The 20,588-nt window shown below is 39.4% G+C and overlaps 1 long non-coding RNA gene across 2 annotated transcripts in view; it reads left to right on the forward strand.

The window, feature by feature from the left end:
* The first annotated feature begins 1,576 nt into the window (after positions 1-1,576).
* Positions 1,577-20,588, forward strand: part of LOC102077325 (uncharacterized) — a 176,126-nt gene continuing 157,114 nt past the window's right edge. The window contains exons 1-3 of one of the 2 annotated variants that reach the window (XR_003214583.1): positions 1,577-1,714; positions 10,538-10,859; positions 11,127-11,190. This is a non-coding gene — a long non-coding RNA (uncharacterized LOC102077325). The remainder of the gene's footprint in view (positions 1,715-10,537; positions 10,860-11,126; positions 11,191-20,588) is intronic. The other variant, XR_003214584.1, reaches the window with a different exon arrangement.

Here is a 20,588-nt window from a genome sequence, read left to right on the forward strand (position 1 = left end):
ATGGAAAGAGAAGCACACGATGAAGGAGAGAAACAGCTCATAATCTGAAGTGTACAATATCATCTGTCAAACATGGTGGAGGCAATCCTATGATATAACCATGTATGGCTGCCAGTGGTACCAGACCATTGGTGTTTATTGATGATGTGACTGCTGATAGAAGTATCAGGATGAACTGTGAAGTGTACAGTCCTATACTGTCTGCTCAGATTCAGCCAAATGCTGCAAAACCCATCAAACAGCAGTTGGTAGCACAAATGGATCATGACCCAAAGCATACTGCAAAACCAGCCCAAGAGTTTCTCACGGTAAAAAAATGGGATATTCTTCGATGGCCCCAATCAGTCACTTGATCTCATCCCAACAAAGCGTGCTTTTCAGTTACAAGCCTGAATACAATACGGGATACAAGACAATCACAGAGAGACCCACAAACAAGCAGCAGCATTTTTTTTCAAGCCTCTTAAAACGGAGGCCATATATAAAAGTGGCTGTCATTTACTAAACATCTGATCCAATACTTTTGTTAAACCCTTTAAATTAAAGCTGAAAATCTGTGTTTTAATCATACCTTGAAGACTATTTAAAACTGACAGTGGTGGTGTACAGAGGATAAATTACAAAAATGATGCCATTGCTTGGATAAAACTTATTATGACAGTTACAATACAGCTAGACTAACAGCATGAGCAGACATAACACAAAACTAATAGTCTCATTTTGTGTAGACTACAGTGGAGAATAAAGGCTACAGCTGTATGCTATGCTGTGGTATATAGAGGCACCCTGACTTTGGGTGACGGCTAGTTTTAGCACAGAAGATGCTGTGAACATCTGCAGAGAGTCTGCGAGGAGCAATTTAAAACCGAACATGCCCCGCTGCGTTTCTCCCACCATTGGGCTGAAACATGACGGCAGTCAACACAATGGGACAGTGAAGGGCCTAATTATTGCCCCTATCATTTGCATAATTACAATGTTTTTTTCTAAAGCAGGGGCAGTATAGAAATTGTAAATTGTAGTGGACTAGCTGTCTTTCCTTAGTGGAAGTCATATTTAAATGGAGAGAGCCTTTTCTGCTAGCCAGGCAGCCAGGCAGCCAGGCTCAGGCAAGAGGTCCCAATCAGCCAGCCTCACAGACTGCTCATTCAATAGGATTTAAAAAGCCAACTGTGTGGAGAAATGAGAGTTTTGCCCCCCAAATCATATGGAATTACAGTGCTGGTTGCATATGGGGGGAGCCAGTGGAAGGCACAAAAGCCCACAGGAAGCAGCTATTTCTGTGTGTTTTATTAACCCAACCAAGCAATTTAATTCTTTTGTTCGGGGGAGTTCTACTTCATTGATTAACAAAAGCGGGGATATAATTTTTTCAGCCCCTTTTGAAAAGCCTGAAATGTCAAGCCTTTTAAAGGAGATTATTCTGCCTGTGTGCGATGAATAGAGCCCAGAGTAACCTTTTGTCTACAATTAAATATTCCAGCATAAATATAAAAGAAAATCAGAGATGGGGAAGATTGAGTCAGGAGAGATTGGAGAGGTAGATCCTCTGCCCGATAGTGGCAACAGCCTGGCTCTAATTAGATATGCCAGGCGGGCTGTGAGCAGTCACTCTCCACAGCACGCCGAGAGAAGAGGCAGCCTGAGAGAAGAGGACAGAGGAAACCTATCTGCTCATCTGTCTGTCCAGCGCCTTCCTCTGGGCATCCACAAGGTATTTCAGGAGACTTTGTTTTGTTTTGTTTTCCGCTGTTATTTGTTTTCCCGACATCTTAGCTGCCAGAGAGGAAGAGTCTAAAAGGCAATGCCTTCTGGGAACTGCATAAGTAGATAGGGCTGAATGGGAAAAAAAGTTGTGAGATTGTTTGTGATTGTGAGGAATGATTAGGATGACAATAAGATACTTTAGGGACAAAGAGTGTTTTTTTGTCACTCTGGAGGTAGACAGTGAGGCTGTCTGAAGGAGATGATGAAGGATGATATTAAGTTTTGTATCCCTGCTGTGCTGCATTTGATTGTGTTTTGTGAGTTGCAGTTGGACTTGGCATATGCATTGTGCACTTAGTAGGCTGCAGTGTACAAGGTGACCTGCATGCTTTGATAGGAATGCCGTGTTTTTATTCCTTACGGAAACGTGATAAAGTTCTGTCATTAGCTGATTAGAAGTTTGTGCAAACGATCAGATGCTTTCCTCTGAATCGCACAGTTGCATGTAGTTCTGCTGGTTCAATTTGTGCTGAGCCGGTGCTAGTTTCAGCCAGGTTATAACCTGTCAGCAGATTATTTTCCTGTCCAATCATTTTCTGGAGTGACTTCATTAGAACGACACCATTTCAGTAAGTAGGCGTGGTGCTTCTTCTTTTGGCTTTTTGGCATCATGTGGTCATACATGGGACACTTTTTGACACAATTTTATTTCTTTTTTAAAAAAGCCACGTGTTTCCTCGATTTAACCTGATGCTTGATGTGTAAAGTTCTGCAGTCTGTCTTCATACAAGCAAATTACTTGAAGTGCTGCTGTGATCTTTGAACCACTAGAAAATTGATACTGTCGTCGCTATAGAAAGGCGCTCAGAGGAATGTTTCAAACCTTTATATTGACATTCATTAGAGGAATTTGTTTAAAAAGCAAACAAACAAAAAGAATATGACTAGTTGTTTTTCATGTGAAAACATTGCCACACAATTCTGAGATATGAAAAGCAGTATTTTTAAAGGTTTGTTGCCGGAGATAAAAAAGCTTCTTGTCCTCAGCTGAAATATATCTGAGTGCAAGGAGCAACACCCTGGAGAGCCTTTCAGCTATAAAAATCATGCAACAGTTTACACAGTGAAAAAGAAAGAAGGCAGTTGCTTTAATGGCCGACACACAGTTGAGCAATTCAGTATTAATTACAACTGTGAGTTAAGTTTGTGGTGGTGAGCGTGGCGGTGAGTCTGCCTGGAAAATAGATGCAACAGGCTCTCTAGGCCAGTCGAATGACTTGATGATGTCATCGTTCTGTGTTGCTGGTCCTTCCTCACTGTTTTAAATTCTCTAATCTTTAAGTTCTCCATGAAGGTGAAATATGTCTTTTTGCATCAAGCAATTTGAGAATATTCATCTTTTGTGTAAAAAGCTGCTTTTCTTCATCTGTTTTTCCAGTCAGGATGCCCCAGAAAGACGTTGTGACTTTTTGCTTTTGTGCCAAGTTTAATTCAGAAGTAGTCACACCATGGAAGTACCCATCACATATACTTTTTTTGTATGAGGAGTTTAGAATGAAATCAAACTAGATGAGCTTTCAGGGGAAAGACATTCTTTATGTACTAGATTTTTAAAAAAAAATTAATGTATAGAAAACTACAAAAGAAGTCTTTTAAATATTAATAGGTTTAATGACTCTTGTCTTTTTGGGAACGATAACAAACAAAATGAACGAACACAGTGTGAGTCACCAACACGTTCACAAATGTTTATTCAGCTACTGTGTTGATGATAAAAGAAGCCCTCCCTCGTTCAAACAGTGTCTCACAGATTGTATACTGACAGAGCGCTAGCCTGGAATTAACTGGTGACATGTTGGTCCCAGCTGATGAACTCACGGTGTGCCTCTTGAGATGAATTACCTCATGTTTGAATGTGAGTCTGATAGATTTCAAAGAAAATCCTGTTTCTGTACAGAACAAAAGCTTCGCCTCACCTGACGTGATGTTACGTCTTTTGTTTCTGACTCAACAGCAGTGCTTGAAAGTGTTGTTTCTTAGAATAGCATCAAACCAAACCTGAGAAACACTGTCCCACTTTAGTTTCACTCCTTTAAATAGACATGCAAAGGTCCATGTGGGCATACTCTCTCAGAATATTAACTATTATTAATATTCATTTATTGATGCAGGCATGTGGTTAGATAGTAAATACTGTATTCTGATGAATATAACAGCCTCCTATATTTAATACAGTTTGAGGTATGCATATCAGACACTTAGCACGATATAGTCATTTTTATGGTAAAATGAAAAGTCAACATTTTTTAACAGAAGGTTTTTGGATCCAGGCTGTTTGTAAAGCTGTCAGTTGTATCTACCAAATTCATCGAGGTTAACATAATTCAGCTATCTGTGTGTCTTGTTTCAGGTTATTTGTCTGATGTGTGGCCATACTGTCCATCCCTGTTGTAACTTGTGCTGCATTCAGGATATTTTCTGAATATTTGTTTGTTCCGATCTGTCGTGTTCACTCCATTGATCATCAACTCAGTGCAATGAACCTGCTACTTAAAAGAAACACAGGAAGCACAGTAAAACATATTTGATTGCCTTGAATTATAGTTTACGGTACTGTGCAATTTAAGCCATCCCTTATTTTTTATATTTTACTTCCAGTGAGCCAGACTTTCTTGGTTTTTCTTTGAACATTGGCTTTTTCACTCGTTTTCAGTCCAGTCCTTGGATCTTAGCCCAGAACTTGCTATATCTCAGCATGGTGTGCAGTGTGTTCCTGAAACTTCTGAGCAAACTGGACAAGTGAAAGACAAATACAAATGTGGCAGGCAAACAGTATGTGAAGGTCATGTCCTTAAAAATTAGGAAAAAATCCTGTAGAGACCTGACAAAGGGCCCGAGCAGTGTAACTGGCCCTTCAGTTGATCCAGCTACTGTTTGCTGATGATTCATCAGAAATGATCTCAGCGGAAGGGTGGAAGAAGGGAAACATGACCGGGATATACTAAATTACACAAGAACTGGACTGAAAATCATTGGCAATAGTTCTTATGTAGCAGTGAAATCCAATTTTGAAATTCTGGGTTCTAATTGTTAATATTATCTACCATGCTATACATACCAGGAGGGAGGTACAGCTGTGAGCTGAGAGGCATCAGTATATATCAGTAGGCATCAAATACAGTGCTAATACAGTTAAAGCATGTTGACTTGCATACTGTGCTTTCATGTATCTTTGCAGATTTGAATAAAATTTATTTTATAAAAACTATTTTCCGTTTTCCTGGCATATAAAGAAATGAGGGGCAGCTCAAGACTTTTGCATAGTACTGTTCTAAACTTTTCTTAACCCTCTTGCACTTACCTAACATCAAGCCTCTAAAAACTACCCCACATTCAAATCTGTTACCAACTCTGTTCTAATCTTAATCTTAACAGTCAACAAAAATACTAAACTAAGCTCTGCAAGAAGTGTACAACATGAAAAAACCATCTTTTGGTGTTTTTTTAATCTTTTTTTCTATGATTGTGAGAACGCCCTGGTCCTCATAAGTAATGACGCACACAACACACACACACTTACAGCAACGGGCCTGTGCTCAAGCATTACTAACACACATACATAAATCTAATGTCACCTCTATTCCAGCAGCCTATTTGTTCCCAGAGGGCATCTTCAGAGCTTTGGAGGGCTGATTGGAGGAGACAGCAGTAATGACTGCAGGTCAGGAGGTCACAGCCCTGTTATGATAACTAAACTCTGGGGTCAAACGCCTTAACGGCAGCCCGCTGTGACTGCTGATGATGCCCCGATAACAGCAGATGAATAATACACTGTTATTTGAACAGTTTAAATCAGAATTAAATCAAGATTCATTCATAAATTGAATTTTCTTCTTGCTCAGTTGTCATGCTTCAAGTATGCCAACTCGGTAACCCTGACTGACCCAAATATAAGCTTTTTTTGGAAAGTTATTTTATTTTATCATGCATTTAATTTGAAAATATTACAGTGGAAGAATTTTGAATGCTCACAGAAAATACTTTGTGTATGGTTTTAGACAGCAGAACATTTCAAAAACATACAATTTTGGTCTAATAGTTGCCAGTTACTCTGCAGACAGACCACAAAACTGCAAAATACCTCACCATGTTCTTTTATCAGAAGACAAACCAAGGTCATTTTATTGCCTTTTAACTTTTTATTTTTTCTTTCTCTTTGTTAAAGACTTTTTAACAGAAAATTCTTTTTTTTTTTTTACACCAGAGTAGTTATTTGAATCCAGGCTGGTTGTAAAGCAGTCAGTTGTATCTACCAAATTCAGCGAGTTTACACATTTTCTGTACAAGGCCAAATAGTCTTTAAACATTGTGTAAAATCAAATAATTAGATTAAATATCAGAGACATAGTAAAAAAAATCTTAGCGAGATTTATTACATAATCTGAATTCTATACCAGTGCCAGTGCAGGTTCTTAGTAAGGAGTTACTTTAGTTCAGTTCTTTTATCGTATGCACAACACATGGTTGTTGTTCTACAGAATAATGAAACTGGGACTTAGACAGTGCCAAAGACTGTAGAAAACACTTTCTACAGTCATTGGATGGTACTAAATGAAATAGTATACATTTTTAAAAGAAGTGTCTGTTATTTCCACATTTTTGACCATTAATGCTAGAAATTGTGTTTGAAATGTTGTCGACCACACAGTCATCATCTCTCTACATCCCCGAGCACATATGGAAACATTCAAGCATGTACAGTAGGCAGGTAGTCAGACATACAATATTGGCACACTTACTTCTACAGAGAGTCAGAGCACATGTATAAATCTGGCATAATGCTGATTTTTACTTTCCCCAAAGAGGACTGCTAGCTTGGCAGAAAGGAAACAAGAATTATTCAATCAAAAAGCTCTCCTTCCATATCCAGATTTGACTCCAGCCACATAAAGCTGGCCACATAATCCTTTTATCAAACCTTCCGATGCAATATTTTTATTGGAAATGCCCAGAGAGAGAAATAATATTAAGGTCATTTTTATATCAAGTTTATTTTTTTTTTCTTAGAAAAAAAAAAATCAGCGCTGCCTTCCATTTTTATCTTGAGACAATAATTACTTCAGGTTTGCGGATGGAGACCTAACTGCAGATTATGAATGTTCTCTGCCCACTAAGGGAATCTCTGTCTTCATCAGTAATAACAAAATCAAATTGCCCTCATTAAAAAAAAGTGTGTGTGTGTGTGTGTGTGTGTGTAGAGTTGGGGGGGGGGTTCCACTGTGGTGATCCTCGGACAGGCAGGTTGAGGAAAAATGTAGTCGGTCAGCTGGTGATGTTGGCTGCTACTACTAATATCTCTAAAGTGGTAGATATGGAAGCTGTGAGAGCTGCTATTCTGTCCTGTCAGCGTTTCACAGCTTTATATCTCTGCTCGCCAAAGCTCAGTGTGTGGGCTGAGCTTGGTGTGTGCAGCCTGTGGGGTTTTTGCTGGACTGAAACCATTTTCTCTACTGGAAGAAAATTATCTCATTTTCTACTAGCTCCTTTGCTTTTAAGGGTGTTTTTGATTGTTTTCTGTTTCCTTCCTGGTGTGAATGTAGCTGATAGCTTACAGTTAAATGTGTAGCTGTTAGATGTAGGTGAGCATCTATTTGTATGTACACCTGGCTGGAAAAAAATTGGATAACTATCCGTACATATAGGCTCAAAACATGTGAACCATCTGAGAAGTTGTATTTGGTAATAATTTGTAAAGCCTGGTCTGATCCAAGTCTCTCTTGCACAGTCTATCCTTTCTCTACGCTCTTGCCTCCAACCCATCAAGGCAGATGGCCGCCCCTCCCTGACCCTGGTTCTGCTGGAAGTTTCTTCCTGTTAAAAGGGAGTTTTTTCTTCCCACTGTTGCCAAGTGCTTGCTCATAGAGGGTTGTCTGATTATTGGGGTTTTCTCTCTATTGCTGTAGGATCTTTAACCTACAGCATAAAGCACCTTGAGCCTCAAATTGAATAGAACTTAAATTCTAATCCGATTTTATACAGTGCTGTGCACTTCATGTTTTTTTTTTAACACACTTTGTAAGGATGCATGTTTTTAAGGGACAGTTTAGCTTTATGTCCATCTTGTCTTAAGTGACTGTATTTGAATGTGAGGTTGAATGAGATGTTAACCGCATGAAGCTTGTTTAGCATTCATTGACTGCATGGATGCATCACAGAGACACATATACCTTCTAATTAGTGCAAAGTGAGTTATGAATGAAATACTTGAATTTCATTCATTCATGAATGAAATACTTGAATTTCATTCACCAAAGCTGAAACGTGGACTTAATGGGATAGCCTTTGGTACAAATAACAGCATTAATTTTCAGATATTTCCATGAAAACAAGTTAGCATTAACTGGAGAGGTCCAGTTCAGTGGTTCTGTTTAGGTGACATTGACCGGCTACGGCTACTTGTGTTACAACATGTCACTCACATTGGCCACTTCCTCAACTTTAAGCCTTAACATAATCCGAAAAGGTGATTGGCTTGAATTAACAACACCTGACAGCTAGTTGGCACCCAGCTGTCGTTCAAAGCCAGCATGCCTATAGTAACTGTAACTATAGTTCTTAATACAGCTTTAATAAGTGATTCCTTACCCCTTGCAATTGTTATGAAGGGAGAAATTCTTTTAGTAGACTAGAAACCTTTGGCTCTAAAGTTGTTCCAGCCCTGGAGGTTGCCTCTTTATAATTAATGGGCAAGTATTCAAGTTGTATAACTTTTTGTGTGTGACACGCGGCAGGTGAAGTGAACAAAATGTCTGGCAACCTCTTTTATATGATTTATTTTAATAGATTTGGATTTAAAAAATGTTTTTTATAGCATGGAGACATTTACTCTGTGGGCTGTGGCTACAGTTACTTTCATATTGGTCTTGAATTACTGTTAATAAGCTGTACGACTGTAGCAAACCATAACGTCACACTGCTTAAGTGCTAACATGAGAAAAAAAAGCACATCAAGTACAGGTTTGTTGAGTTTTTAGCATTGCTAGAGACTTTTTTGTAAAAGACGAATGATTCCTGATGCTAGTCAGCTGTAGCCATGGTAAGACCAGTTCATTCACCTGTTGGCTTATTCCAGTCGTACATTCCTGAGAGATGGATTGGTTCAGTAGCTGTAGAGTAGATCAGTGTGAAGCCGGTCTTTTGTATCAGACACAAGGAAAAACAAAGCCAGGCTCTGCTATACAACACAACCACGGACAAAGACTGAAATAATGCCCTTAAAAGATGCCACTTTTGGCTGTCTGACCTCAGTAATGGCTGCTACTCTATCACACTGATGGAATGATGCAGCCTGCGACCTGGAAATTGATGTCTGGTCAGTGGATCTGAGAATTAAGTGGCTTCTCTCCATTAGACTTTCTGACCGGAGTGGCCATGCAAGCTCCCAGACTGTCTCTTCATCTGGGTGGACCGGTGATGGGAAAACAAGTCATAGTTCACTCTGCTGCATAGGTGTATGTTTGTGTTAGGGAAAAAAATCCAACAGCTACAGAGCTGCATGTGTGTGTGTCTGTGTGTTTGTGTGTCTAGAGAGCTATGATTATCCGCTGGAGGAAAACAAGTGCAGAGTGAGGGGTCCATTGTGGAAACAGGATTATAGCCTGTGAGGGAGAACAGAACAGTCTCTGCTTTGTGTTAATGTGCAGTGTTTTCAAGTATAATGTAAATGGTTTGATTTGAGTTCTGTGCGAGTGTGTGTGTGTGTGTGTGTGTGTGTGTGTTAGTTAATGATTTAAATAGTGAGTGTGTCTCATTAGTTTTTTTCTGCTGAATATGCAAACCTTGTTGTCTTGGAATGCAGGCCCAGGGCAGGTGGTTATTAATATGACAGCATGCACACACACACACACACACACACACACACACACACATATGCGTGTGCGCGTGTGTGTGTCTGTATAAGTAAACACTTCCACAATCAGACACCATTTAGTTTGTTTTGATCAAGGTGTACAACCCAGAGAGAGTGTAATGCGCAGAGACAAGAAGAGCAAAAGAAAGGAAGAGAAAGAGAAGGCAGACTTTTCTTTCTAAGAGTTCCCCCATGTCAGTCGTGTAAGAAAGCCACCAAACCAATAATTTTGTCAAGTTCTTTTTTTAGCAGAGCGGCTGAAGCGTCTTTGGATTGCCACATGTATAAAGGCAGCCCATATAAAGCCATTCACAGCACTGAATGAACACGCCATCTGTGGGGCTTTCTTATTTCCTCTTCTCTTTTCTTCGCCTCCTTTTTCAAGCCTTGTAATCAAATTTGAGCAAAATCAAATGGCGGGAGGATAGAGGGAGAGCAGTGGGGGGAGGAGGGGGGAGGAGGGTTCAATGAAAGTACCTTTTGTTGGTCTGAAACGAGCAAGTAATTTACAAAATGCCCTCCCTTTGTGCAGGGGGCTAAGGGAAGAAAGAAATCAGTAGCTTTTAGAAGCTAGGCCTTGCGCTGCGACGGGCAAGATAATGAAAGCCGTCTTGTGTTTGTGGGCTAGAGAGCATCTCAAAGGCAGACCAGGCCCCGGCTCAGGGTTAGCTCGGCTGCTGAAAAAAAAAAAAAAGGAAGAAAAAAAAAGAAACCATACAACACTCTCCTCTGTGCATGCGTGTGTGTTTGTGTGTTTGGCAAAGAGCGGCAAAACAGGACTGCTGTGCCCGGCTACTCTTGGCAGAGACACTCTGAGGAACAGGCAGAGTTGTCGATGCTGAGGAGAGAAGAGGAATGAAAGAATGACTTCAGCGGCTACGGGTGGTGCTTCATCTCCTCTTACCTGGTGTCCTGTCGCAGGTGCATCTGGCCGGCCCTACATACAGAGGTGGCAACACCTCCGCAGAGGAGTCTGGAGCTGGAGAAGAAGAAGAGGAAGAGGAGGAGGAGGAGGAGGAGAAGAGAAAACATCCTGCAGGGATCATTGTGCTGAAGGATTACGAGGGGCAGGCAGAGGATTTGAGCTCGCTGGTATCATGTTGCATCCTTCTGTTCCTCTGCTTCCACATCACGGGAGCTCAGCACCTGACTGCTGAAGGGACAGTCAGCCTTTACCTGCGTGGACCTGCTACGTTATTACCTAAGTGACACCTGGTTAGATCGCTCCCAGGGATTATTACAGGTCAGATCATTTGCAACATTTAACTTATGTTTGTGCAAAAACTAAATTAGTCAAACGTGTTATGAGAGTAAACGGAAACTAACTATATTAAACATACCTAGAAGCCATTCATCTGCGTAGATACGACAGATGTCTGCAGAGGAATAATAACTTGTTACACGTTATATACTTAACAGCGTTACTAAAAGTTGTAATGACTACATTTGTCCTAAGAAGTTGTTGTAAGATTACGTTTAAATGTGTGATGGGTGTTTGTGTGGCCTACAGACTCCATCCTGGTTGACAGTGAGTGGACTGATACCTGAAGACACCACCTGAAGTGCAACTCATGGTGAGTCAGGACAAAATATATAACGGGTTTCTCCTGCTTCCTACACACACACACACACACACACACACACTCTCTCTCTTCTCACCTTTTAATCAGCTGTTTGTCTGCGTGTGCCTAAAGCAGCCATTGCTTCTCTTACATTTGAAGTGCCTGAATTATAGTGAAGATAATGAATGAATTTTATATGAACTATATTAGATTCTTCCCTTTGTGTTTGTGTGTGTTTGTGTGTGTGTGTGTATTAGCTTAAAAAGCCTTTAGAGTTTTCAGATAGAAGAGGTGTCACATTAAAGTAACTGCCAAAGTGTTATCCTGATATAGCTTTGAACGTGTTGGACCTTCTTACTCCTCATTTTGTGTTTTGCATTGAAGTCGAGAATTCTCACACTGTCAGTGAAGCCAGAGAAGATCGGGATAAGTGAAGGAAAACTAATCTGAGCCACCTGTCTAAGTTAGAAATCACATGACGTAATTTTTAATTGCAGAAATTGTGTTTGATTACAGACTCACTCCTTGTGTCAAGAAAGTACTGCATGTTTATACTGCTGAAAACACAAGCTGATTTTTGTTGTCAGTGAAACTACCTCAGAACCTTTCTCTGCCCCTGCTTCCTCTTGTATAGAAGAAAAACGAACAGTACAGTGAAAATAAATGAATAAAATTATTGGCAAAACAATCACAAAGTCGGATATTAGAAGATTAAGACTAGAATGAATGATGTCATCGGGTGCTGACCTTTTGACCATAAAATGGGACACACCCAAATAAAACATGAGTGAGAATTATACATTTTTGCACGTCCTAATTTACAGTGTTAGGTACATTGACCTTATTTGGAAGTCGAATGCTATTTTTTCATATTATTTCATACATGTACTAAACTGTAGTTCAGAGACATTTTTTTATATACCTTTTACTTGACAGCCATTGGTTGGTTATTTCATAGAAGCTGACCAGCTGTTTGAACACACATGTGAGTCCAGTGTGTGTGTATTCACGTGTTAGATAAAGAAACGTTTAGGATCTGCAAACTTCTCCCAACCACCCTTATTTTGTAGGAGATTTTGCAATATTATTTAGTTATTTTTATATGCAGCAGCAGCAGGATTTGTCTTTAGTTGGTGTCATGAGTACAAAGTGTTTGTGTGTTACTCATCTAAGTGTAGGATAAGATTTATAAATGAAAGCTAAGCCGTGCAATGCAGAATGAAGCGACCATATATACGAAGCAGCAGTGGTGGAATGTGCATGTGGGAGGATGGAGGTTATTTTTCATGTTTATCAAATATTTGAACCAACTTCATTTGTTATTGTCTATCAATACATTGAACAGTTAAGCAGTTTATTACTATATTAAGCAGTTTCCTGCCACATCTGCATTGGAGCACAGAATGATATTCCATTAAACTGTTATTCACAGGTGCTCCCGTTGTTTTAGAGGAAGTGGATTGAAATGTATAAATGCCATTTACCATTGTTACTGATTGTGCAAAGTGGTTTACATTCAAAAAGCGCTTGATTAAATGCACTTGAAACGCTTTACCTGTGTCAGATCCACACCACCACCCTTAGCATCTGCAGTTAACATAAAAAATGCATGTCTTTGGATGATGGATAGGCACAGAGAAAATATGCAAACTTAAAGGCCCAACACAGACTCCACTTAGTGTGAGACCGACTGACATTGGGTATCCGAGGCCATTATAGACTGATCAGCCAATAGTATCATTATGTATACACCTATGTGCATACATCCATACATACATATGTAACCTTACAGGACTGATTGATACTGTAAGTATTGATGCACAGAGAGCAGAGGGTATTGTTAAGATTGATGTTACAGCTGCTTTGCCAGACAATCTGTGTGTTGACACCTTTTTTAAAATATCCCAAGCATTCGTTTGTACACTCCTGTATCAGCTGAACAATACATTGACCTGTCTAGAGAGCGCAGTAGTGTAAAGAAACACCTGAGTGTCTTAAAAGCAAGGGCATTTTAGATGTTGTTTTGCCAGTCGAAATTCAATCAACTGTAATGTAAAACTGAGTGAAACATCAAATCTGTGTTTGCAAGACTGCAAAGAGCAGTTTTGTTTTGTGCTTTTGCCTAAAAAAGCTTGAAATTGTCAAAACTGCTTTGGCTTTATAAAGCTTGTAAGTGCAGACAAAATGTAAAAATTTAATTAAAATTTAATTTGGTTAATGCTGATTTACCTGAGATGAGTCAGTCACCCTGTTACAGAAGTTTCATGCTGTTATTTCTCCTCCTCCTCGTTTTTTTATTTAGGAAACAATAAACAAGTGAGCCACATTCAAATGAGCTGATTTCTCTGTTGGCATATTGAAATGTCAGAATTTGCACTGGAACAAATACGCTGGTTAAAATTCAATTGGAACAGAATGGGTAATGACCTATCTTGGTGTTGCCACATGCTAACAGGCAGAGTCCCAGACTGCCTGGAGGGTTACAGTCACTTAGTCACATGGCATGCATCAGCGCTTTGATTGTTACCGACACATCTCTGAGCCCCTGGCTCCCCAGCACAGGTGTGAGGATGCGGGGGCGAGGGGTTGGTGGGGTGGGTGAGTGCAGGGGAAGATAAGCATACCTTTTTGCCGTGCAGTCAAACTGTTTTTATAGATTTCATACAAATAAACAAAATATTTGACTTTACTAAAACAGTAAAGAAAAACAACAAAAAAGGTTCAAAAGATAATTTTTCTTTTTCATTTTGTATGATTTTCATTTTTATCCATCTTGCAACTGATATGAGCACCTGATGTAAAACAGCAATTTCCTCTACACTGCTTGTGATGCACAGCTCTGGATTAAGTTGTTTAAAAGAGACATTAGTTTGCTGGATGGATTTAGTGTCGAGATGCAAGAGGTTTTTGGGCATTGTGCATTAGTCTCCTCTCTGATGCTCCTGCATAAGAGGCAATGAATATATATGTGTATATATATATCTATGTGTGTGTGTGTGTGTGTGTAATTCCTATATCAAAAGGAATACAGAGAAAGTCAATAGAAATGGTAATTACAGGGGTGAAAATCTATCTGTTAGCAGCACAACAGTAGTAGCATTTGGACTAGTCATGCCAGGCAAAACAGCTGAAACACAATCTGTAAACAGTAGCTGAGTTCCTTAAAAGTCATAGTAAATGATGAGAGCCAGTGTGTTCCCCAAGTGGATTGCAGCCATCAATAAAATGCTGTTATGAAGATGCTTGACGTTGACAGCATGCTGTTGGATTACGTTACCAGCTGACTTCTTCCTATAAATCTTAGAGGTCCACTGGGTTTACAGTCTTTGAGCCCAAGCATCATTTTTATAACCTTTTATGAATCTTTATAACTCCATAAATGTTTTATGGTGCCTGTAAACATGAATCGTATGAAACAACTGTTTCATCTGTAAATCCAGTTGCTCCTTGTTATCTTTTCACCTCTTTCAGTCTGTTATTTTCAATTTGACCGCAGAAGCATCGCCTCTATTAAATCTCATGGGTTATTAATCTCCTTTAGGTTGGCAGTGTGTTGTGACCCGTACAGCTCCCTGAGGGCCCTCTAATAACTGCTAATGGGCTGTTAAAGTAGTGGGCGGGGCCTGCGCCGCTCACAACTGGATGGCCGGGTCTCACTGCCAATTACAGCTCATCGAGCGGGAGAGGTTGAGGGTGTGAGTGAGACTGCACCTGCATGCATGTGTGTCTATGCGTGTCTGTCAGTCACACTCCTTTTCCACCCAGCTAGCTGTGAGTCATTAGCAGCAGCAGCTAGTCATTAAGCCCGTCATTTCCTCTGTCTGTCAGCTGACCTGCTGATTTGGACAGCTTCTATACTTAACCTATGAACTCGGATTCCCTTTCTTGGGAGGAGTGTGTGTGTGTGTGTGTGTGTGTGTGTGTGTGTGTGTGTGTGTGTGTATGGTTGCAGTGGAGGGCTGTGTGCAGAGCATGTTGTACAATCAATCAAAGGAGCCATATTTAATGGCGGGTACATGTGTTTGGTTGTGTGCCAGTCGCTGCGGCGTGTTTCTTGGTTGAAAGAAATTCTGTGAACATTAGTGGTTTCAGCGTGTTTTTTAAAATTCTACCTGAATTCAGGTACCAAACCTGAATTCAGGCAAGATCAAAGGCAATACAATGGACTGATTCCTTTAGATTTTTAATGATTTTAATGATGGAGTTGGCGTGATGTTTTGAATCCTCTCTTATAAACTGTTACGTTTTGCAGCTATTGCCATTGTGTAGTGTTTCTATAAAAGGGGTAGAAGTAAAAAGATGACCTGAGACTCAGACTCTATAGCTTGCTTTTTGAGTCACTATACTTGTTCCCTAATGTGAGAAACTTTTGGCTTGCTTTTTAAAATCAAACAAAGAGTGTGAGTAGATGTATAGAGTTTAATCTGTGTAAAACCTGTGTAAATGTAGCTGTATGCACTATGCGGTGTCTCTGTTGGGTTAAAATCTGATCCAAAGTACACTGGAGAAGACAGCCATCATCGAAATGTGATTTTCTTGTAACTTTTGCTAGGCTTGTTTCTCTTGACTGTCTTTATACAAAGCATCATATCTCCACTGCCACATTCCTGTAAATACAGCCTAATTACTTTCAAGCATATGCTGCACTTTTACCGAATTTTATGTCTTTGCATAATAGTACTTTTTAAACCTGCTGCAGGGAAAAAAAATCACATCCTCCCTCACTAAAGTTTTGTACAGGTGTGTACTGTTCCCTTCATTTAAATATCCTCTAATACCTTCTGACTTCTCCACCGCTGGGATTAACCTTGTGCTACTTTGTCTTAACTGCTGCTTCGTGTGGCTCTCGGGGAGCTTCCTGGAGCCCTGCTAGTGGTGATAGAAGCAGAAATTAGGCAGCTTTCTGCCCCAAAGCTGCTGCATTAAGACAGCCATCACCTTGGCCTGCGGGAGTCGCGTTAGTCGCATAGCTAATCCAAAAGCTAGCAAAGTCAGGCAGTCAGACCTTGAGCTAACTAAAGCTACCTCTTTGTCTTCCCAAGATAAGGTAATAGGGATACTGGGGGGTTAAGGTGAAGTTTTGTGGTTATATTTCAGTTTCAGGTGCCACTTGTAATGGATGACCAGTGACTATCTCAGTAAATACAGGCTGTCTGGTAGAAGAGAAGGAATCATGGGGGTATTGTCTTAAGAGGATAAGGCAATGAGAGGCTTAGAGAGTTGTATCAGTGGACCAGGATGGGGAGACTTGCATAGTAATACCTGCTATCTAGATGTGACACCTGAGCTTGGCCCTTGAGTACAGTAGGCAGTGTTAATATTCCCTTTTGTGTTGTCCTGATAAGCTAATGAGGTTTATAGCGAAGGGTGATGGGAGTGTTAAGAGCTGCATTAGTGGACGGAGAGGAACAAACGAGAGCCAAGCTGTTAAAGCTCCTTGTTAGAGTCCGTAGGGCAGGTTTCAGTCCCATGTGTTGTCTTGTGCTGATAAGGAGCAGAGGACAGAAGAGGAACAGGTTAAAATTAGAGCTCAGAAGCAGGAATATTATGATCAAAATTTCTTCTTTTCCATATGTAATTTCTGTTTTCTGTCTCTACACGTGCTTGTATGCATTGTTTTAAAAAAATATTTTTCAAACAACTTAACATGCTTTCATATATAGTTTGCTGTTAGTCACTGAAATGAAGCAAAAGCGTTTGACAAGTATTTTTTTTATGATAGCCACTTAAATTTGTAAGGCTGTGACACAGTATTTCTCTAATACATTTGAGACTAATATGACTAAATATAGCCACGTGTGACCAACTTTATGTATAGGAATGTATTTATCCCATATATTCAGCTCATAAGACTGGTTTAGCAAAGGCCATATTCAGTAAGCACAATAGTGACCATATCAGAGCTTAAAGTAAACACTAAGCTCATATCCATCAGAAGGCAGCAAACCTGTCTTCTAATAAAGAATAAAGTTGCGCCATAACTATTTATGCAGCCAAGTTTAAAAGTATAGCATGTGTCATTTGTCTTTTCAAACCTTTTTTCTGCTGCCAAAAATAAATTTAGTTCAGGTTGAGTGTTTTCTTAACACCTCTTTAACCCAGTTGTTTAGTGTTTACAGGCAGTCATTGCAAGTACAAGCAACAAGTGATCACATAAAGATAAAGATGATGAAGGGAGTTTGTCAAAGTAAAAAAGGCTAAAATAATACGGAAATAATAAAGAAAATGTTAACAGGAATAAAAAAAATATACAGTAGCACAAAAATCTAAAATATAAACACTGGAAAAAACAAAAGAGAAACTCAGACTTAGACATAAAAAACCCCAAATTGGACAGAATAAAACTTTAGTAGCTGTTACTGACTTTACACCAACAATTTCTACAAGTAATTCTCATATAATGAAGCTGGTAAGTTTAAATAGAAATATTATGTTAGACTGTTCTTCTTATGCATTTCATAACATTTTACAAAAACACAAATAGGCTAATTCTTTAAGTAATTTTGTTGCTTGAATGTGACACAATTGAATTGTGGCTAAAACATCAACAAATAAATAATAATAAACATAAATAATAAATAATAAATATTTCACTATGCTCAATTTTTGCAAAAATGGATTAACTAATGCTACACAGTGGATATTTTGGTTAATATGGTTAGCTGTGAAGCATCATATTTTACTACTGCACAAAGTTACATCATAAACACTCAAACAGAAATCAAGAGTAAGAAAGAAGGAATATTCCTTCTTTTTACCAAATGTGTGGACACTGTGAAAAATATATGTTCTTGTAAAAAATAATGTATACATGTCCTTATGGCTAGTTTTTTTTAATTTAAAATTTTGCAGCTGTTTTCTTAATTATTAGTTTTAGCAGGGAATTGTAAAACAGGATGTAATGTTTTGAGAAATTGCCGTGAGTGGACGCTTCAGTTTTCACATTCCTGTGTTTGAATAAATTCAGATTATATGAGCTTGCTGATGCTGGTGTTTTGTCTCCCTTGTATTAAACAATTGTTAGTGATTCTTTTTCCGTAACATAATCTTGTTTCCTGTATCGTCTTAGAGGGATGTTATCAGAAATACAAAATTCAATTTTTATGGATACACACGTACACATCTAATTTACACAGCTCAGAGGAGGCATAGATTTTATTCAATATTATTTAAAGTAGTGCAAAGAGCAAAAGTCGATCTTTATATATGTATTTTTCTTTTTTAACTATTTTTTCTCTGTGTGGCTACTTTAAGTAATGCACCAAATATTTGATGGACACCAGCTATAGAAACAGAAAAATAAGTACTTAATACTTTTCTCATCTTGGAGGGAAAGTGGTGTCACCAAACTAAATCATGCACAGAGTGAGAATGAATGCTAAAAATAGAAGGTGTCAACAAAGACATGGCTCTGTGTGTGTGCTGCCTTTAAAGATGCCCGGTGGATAAGCAGCAGCGTGCACTGGTGTTTGTGTCTGGGTGTGGATCTATAACTAATGGTGCCGATTATGAGCCAGAAGATGTGGCCTGGTGTAATTGCCTGCCATTCATCAAACAGCAAGCTGACAGCATCACAATAAAAAACCCAGGGGGAGGGGGGAAACCCAGGAGGACAAATGACTGGAGGTTAGCATACATGCACACGCTCACAAGAAGTTCGACACACATGTGAGTGTAATGTAATACAAACACAATTAAACAGAAAAAAACTAATTCACAATGAAGTGTTCAACATAAGCTGCTTTTACTTTACAGCTTTAATTCTTCATCTGTGTGCGATTACACTGATACTTCAGCAAAACATGTTGATGGTGCAGTTTTGTCTACCTTTGATATTAGATTATATACTTCATCATTTCAGGTATGAACTAGTACTTGGAATGTCAGCCCTGAGGTTTAATAGACCTCTACACCTATTATTGATTGGAACCTGTATTTGTGAGCATACAGGTTTCTGCATGTGCGTATATGCCAATCGCTGCTGTTGATGGCAGTGTGCACAAGCCTCTTGAGGCCTCAAGGCCTCTTCACTATGTCATGCACACACACAAAGGCAGACCGAGCCGCGCACACATCGACTGGCACCCTGCTCTGCTTTTAGAGCCATTACTGTCAAACAGCTGTTAGCATGTCAAGAGAAGTGCTGTTGATGGGATAGAGCAAAGGAGGGAGAGAAGCTGAGGGATAAATGGTCAGGGCCAATAGATAGATGGATAGATAATTGGGTGTAGAGGGAAAGAGGAGGGGTGCAGGGGATGAAGTGGTGAATGGGGTAGTGTGAAGGGAGCGCGGGGGGTGGTGAAGGGCTGGGCTAGGCCTTCTCTAAGTGAAGACAGATTGATGTGGGTGTCAGAGAGGACTCCAGAGAGGAACAGCCCTTTATTTGACAGTCAATTATCAGATAGACCCAGTGGCCTTGCAGTCCAACAGCCGTCACCTTCATACAGTACACAAGTGCGTTTCAAACACTGGCTTGGGATCTAGAGTCGGACAACTGGAAACGAAAATGAGGTCTTAAAAATATCAGTTCCAGCTGTGATCTGTATCATACTATACTGTAGGCTTTGTGGTGTTTCTTAGATTTCTATGGTACTGACATACTAAGTAAACCCAAGTGAGCAATGAAACAGCATACGTAACTCGAATGGTAGAGGCCAACCCAAAAACATTTCAGTTCAGTGAGTTCAGCAGTTTTTCAGTTTTAAACACGTTTTTGACAGATTATTTAAAATATTTGTTTGTTAAAAACATTAAAATTAAGCACAGTATAAAACTGATAACCTAAACATGTTCAAATACACAAGAGAAAACATCTAAAAGTTAAAACAAAGATAGCTGGTAATTTGAGAAGCAGTCCAGTTTAAGTGAAGATATTGCATAATCTTTTAGTTTCATTTACATGAAAACCTGAAAAGTGTGGCGATGTAAGCAATTAACCAAAAATAAAGAAATGCATTTAAAAACAAACTTTTGGTAGGTTAAATGTGACATACTCACCTGTTTCCAGAGCTTTCTACAATCGCACGATCTGATATCATTGTGTTGGTGTTGTTCCCAGATCATCATACTAAATGTTGTTCCAGGAGCAACATTGCAAGTGACCAATCAGAATGTTGTGACGTCATACTTTTGCGACTTCGGGAAAAACTGCCGTAAAACAAAAAACTGCACTTAAGCTGCAAGAAACCGCCTCTGTCCGCCGATCAACGGACCCTGACCCTAACCCTTTAATAAACGGTAAGCAGAACTGATATTGTCCTTGCAACATTGGAATTTCATAAATGCACAAATGGCTTGGGCGCAAAAGAATAACGTCACAACAATGTGATTGGTCACTTGCAATGTTGAACCTGGAACAACATTTTCATGATGATCTGGGAACAACACCAACACAACGATATCAGATCATC

Source organism: Oreochromis niloticus, linkage group LG17 (genome assembly GCF_001858045.2).
Source record: "Oreochromis niloticus isolate F11D_XX linkage group LG17, O_niloticus_UMD_NMBU, whole genome shotgun sequence".
Taxonomy (NCBI): Eukaryota; Metazoa; Chordata; class Actinopteri; order Cichliformes; family Cichlidae; genus Oreochromis; species Oreochromis niloticus.